This window comes from Macrosteles quadrilineatus, unplaced genomic scaffold (genome assembly GCF_028750875.1).
Source record: "Macrosteles quadrilineatus isolate MER2022 unplaced genomic scaffold, UCM_ALF_1.0 Scaffold_1__1_contigs__length_201487025, whole genome shotgun sequence".
Classification (NCBI taxonomy): domain Eukaryota; kingdom Metazoa; phylum Arthropoda; class Insecta; order Hemiptera; family Cicadellidae; genus Macrosteles; species Macrosteles quadrilineatus.
The window spans coordinates 1,315,649-1,319,470 of record NW_026542594.1 but is presented as its reverse complement, the minus strand read 5'-3'; positions in this window follow the sequence as shown (position 1 = coordinate 1,319,470).

The window sequence follows — 3,822 nt, the reverse complement described above, 5'->3', positions numbered from 1 at the left end:
GCTGTGCTCCGTTGATTCACCGTGTGAAGGAAGATGTATGGGGGACTTGCACATAGACAGGCTATTTATTAGTCTTGTTGCTGAGGGGCCAAATTGAAACTTGGCGATTGCATAACGGGATTAATATTTACATTTGCATATCGATACGATAAACAACATGATCTCTTGCTCTGGCGAAAGAACAAATATTTGAAAGGTCGGAAACTCAGTTATCTAAGACAGGACAGTTTACGACATCTTACAAATTTAAAGTAACGCAGAGCCTTATCAATCAATTAATTAATTATATAAATTATTTTACATGGGAACCCCTCTATGTGCATATTTTAACCCAAATATGAGTGAAGCATGAGTGTAGGATTAGTGGCGAGATGTTGTAACCTTGTTAGTGACTAAGGCCGACATGTTCCTTAGACACATCTGTTAATTAATAGTCCATACAGCTAACGGCAACTAAGGGACCTATAGTTCATAGTGGAATCCGAACCACAAGCCTATAAATATCCACAAGCCTAGGGACCTCATTGTCGCTAATCTTTACTATGGATCTGTAATGCGATCATCTATGTTAAACATAGGTTAAACCAGAGGAAAATGTTCCTCTTAATCTAATGTTTAGCTCCTTAAAACATACGTGCTTAGTTACCAAATTATCTATCTATTATTTCTAAAAATATATTCTATAATTACCTTTCTAAATGCGGGTAATAACACTAAAAATGCGGGGGTGCCACAACAAACACATAGACTCAGTGAATTTCAATTTTCCTGATTTATTTTTTCTCAAAAAAAAATCCTTTAAAAGAACAGATTTCTTCCCTTTTAAATTAAAATAGGTTCAATAATTAATTAGGTGTTCTGCTACAGGGAAGGTAATAAAGTGTGCTTTTGTAAAACAATATTAGTAATATATAAGTAAAAAATGAGAGAAATTTCCAAATTTGATATTAAACAAACTAAAACAGTTTACTCCTTAAGAATAACATGGAAATTTTTAATTTGCACGTTTTAATGAACTTCCATACAGGGAAGTAGCTACCGTTGGTGGCACGGTAAAGACCTAGGTCCGGGACCGATTTACTTTTTCATTGATATTTCCTCTGAGGCCAAACACACGATTCGTTCAAACTGTTATATATATATTTATACATATAATGTGTGTCGTGTGTGTGTCCGTGAAAGCGATAAATTTAGTAATTTCTGTAGGAGTAACGTTGTAGGCTGGGATAAACTTGAATTAGTTCGCGAACCAGCATGATCGGACCTTGGGGACAGGGTTTTATGAGGTAAAGACTAACAGTCGTGTGTTTGGCCTAAAGGACTAACAATCACTACTTTTAACATCTAAGAGAGGTCATGTTTTTCTTTTTAATCACTCATTGTCAAATATAATCAGTTGATTGGTGTCCGGTAAAACTCATTACTGGACAGTAGTTAGTAGGTAATGAAACCCCATTTTTACCCCAAAAAACATAACATTTCTTAAATTTCTTATACTTAGCTATGATCATGTTTCTAAAAAATATACTGTATTAACCTCCCTGTAACAGCGAACCTTCAACATAATGTTATTGAAATAGATTTAAGTAAAATCAAATCAGGCAAGTATAAATTCGCTTAGTCTGCAGGTTTGCTGAGGCGGAGGTATTTTCATTTTCTTCATAACCATTTTAGCGTATAACAATGCTTCAAGTTACTAAATAATTTGTTTTTAGAGCTCATCAAAATGAAGTCGCTAGTTTTACGTTTAACGTTACGTTAAAACGAGGACAAAAACAAATAACAAAACAAACTAGATAACCTGTTGCTCAAAATCGAGTAAAACTGAAACTTTTCTAAAAATTTTTACAAAAAACATAAACAGCAAGACCTTAATCAAAGAGTCACTCTAATATAATTTATATGACTGATTATAGAAATATGTAAATAATAATAGTATGGGAAGTTACATGTCAATTTAATAACATCTAAAACCTAAAATGTTTTGTGGATTTAAACATTTAGGAAAGGTCTACAATCCCTTTGCCTCATATTGCATTAAATTGTTTATCAGAAACATTGGTTCTATACCTTTAGCAATCTTAGTACAAATGTCAAACGACCGCCATTGATGAATACAAATTACCACCAGCGGAAGGCCTGGTTACTGTGTTCATCTCCTTTTATAGAGGAGGCCTTCTTTAATAAATTATCTTATTTTAGGTCAAGGGAAATATAATCGTTTGTCTCAAAACTGTATACAAAGGTGTCTAAATTTTAGTTTATTAGCGTATTTCCATATAGGGAAGTAGTTATTACCGTTGGCCACACGGCAAGACCTAGGTCCATGACCGATTTACTTTTTAATTCTGATGTCCCCAGAGGCCAGAAAGACTAATTTTTCAAATTGTGTATGTATATATTTATATTTATGTGTGTGTGTGTGTGTGTGTCCATGAATACGATTTCTTTCCGATTTTGATGAAATTTGGCTTGGGTGTGTAGGGCGGGATAAACTTAAATGAGTTCGCGAACTAGCATGATCGGACTATGGGAACGGGGTTTTATGGGAGTAAAAATAGGGGTTTTCCCATTTTTGACCCTTAAAACGTAAATAAAATAAACATAAGATTTCCCAATTTCTCTTTAAACTATTTTGAAGAGCTTAAAAGACAAATAACCTAGACGTTTTTAATACGGTTTTTGGTTTTTTTACAAATCGCTAGATTTGGTTATAGGGAAATGCAAAAAAATATGCACACTTCACATCTGCTTGGGTCTGGACCCGTGTTTTGATGTATAAAATGTGGGGGAAGTCTTGAAACATAAAAGTCTTATCGGGAACAAACTTTCCAAGAAGCGTAATGAAGGTGCTACTTTTATTCAATCAATTGCTCGAAAGTCAAATCTGAATCAATCTATTGCTAGTTAAGAACTACAAGATAAAAATCTATTCTATAGCCTGGTGTTTTCTTTTTTTGTAATTCATTCAGGAAGTGTCAAAATATTCAATGATTTATTCAAAGCCACTAACTGCAACCTTAAGGCACCTACAAAAAATGCAGTCAATTTACGAAATAACTAATGATTTTTGACGAGGGTATAGCAGATGAAATTCAATATATTAATAACTAGAATTTTATTGGTAACATAAGACATCATGAGACTAGAACTTGTTTAAAGAGATTCAAGCGAGAGATACAGGAAATAGAAAATTGGAAAAAGAATGAACATATAACAAATTTCATGTTTACATATTTAGCTTAACTTAAAATTGGTGTGAAATTAAACTGTTCGAAACCAAAAAAGGCAAACATTTGTTGATTGAGATGAAGGCATGATGACAAAAAACGCATTTAGTTGTTTAAAGTTATAAAGAAATTGGGCAAACAATTTCTCTGGTGGTGACGTTCTACCACCAGCCTGAGCCGTAGCTCTTGATGACTATCGGTGAACTGTAACTTTTGTAGATGGAGTAGCTGCTATAGCTCTTGTAGACGGGGTAGCTGCTGTAGCTCTTATAGATGGGGTAACTGCTGTAACTCTTGTAGACGGGGTAGCTATGGTAGCTTTTGATGATGGGGTAGCTATGATATCCTCCCAGAAAACCTGCGTCGACTGCGGCAAAGCAGGCGACGACCAGCAGCAGCGCAAGCACCTGGCCATGGGCAGTACAAGCAAAATCAATATTGGAAACAGTATAGAAACATTTAGATTTTACACATTACTAATTAAATTAATTGAATTTTATGTAATATTATTATCTGCAATTCAAACAATTAGATGCATTATTGACAATGAACTATCTTATTAACGCCTATCGGTGCGATGATGATTGGAGTG